Here is a 591-nt window from a genome sequence, read left to right as displayed (position 1 = left end):
TTTAGGCATGTGAAACACTCACTTATTTTGAGTAATAAGACAACTATATTAAAATCATGACCTCTTTCTAATGTCTACATGTATGTAACAACGTATTAGATTTTAGCGAGAGAAATTTATGTATTACTGAAAAATTATTACACCAGGGTTTTCGATATCACAAACTGGTCAAATCATTTACTAAATTTTATCACCGGTATAAGGAAATAATTCGTAAATATAACTCAACATGCAGACATCTTATACGTTCAGGTATTTCACATCCAAAATTTTATGGAAATATTCTTTATAAAGCACAAAAATGTCAGTATTCTCCTCAGAAACTAACAAAACCTTTAAATAGACTTATTAAAAGGGGATATAGTTACGATACTGTTGTCAGGTCATTAAAGATTGCATATTTTGGCTTTAACATTGATTCACTGATAGGGTCTTTGCATCGGAACTAAACACATTTATTTCTAAAAAAAAAACAGTTGTTGGCATGACACGGGTTATGTTCTTCTCATATATTTTATGATAGTATGATACTAAACCCCTAATGGGAGGGATTGTACCTGATATTCATATGATGAAGACATAATCTTTCAA

Source organism: Mytilus trossulus, chromosome 7 (genome assembly GCF_036588685.1).
Source record: "Mytilus trossulus isolate FHL-02 chromosome 7, PNRI_Mtr1.1.1.hap1, whole genome shotgun sequence".
In the NCBI taxonomy this organism is placed as follows: domain Eukaryota; kingdom Metazoa; phylum Mollusca; class Bivalvia; order Mytilida; family Mytilidae; genus Mytilus; species Mytilus trossulus.
This window is presented reverse-complemented; position numbering follows the sequence as displayed.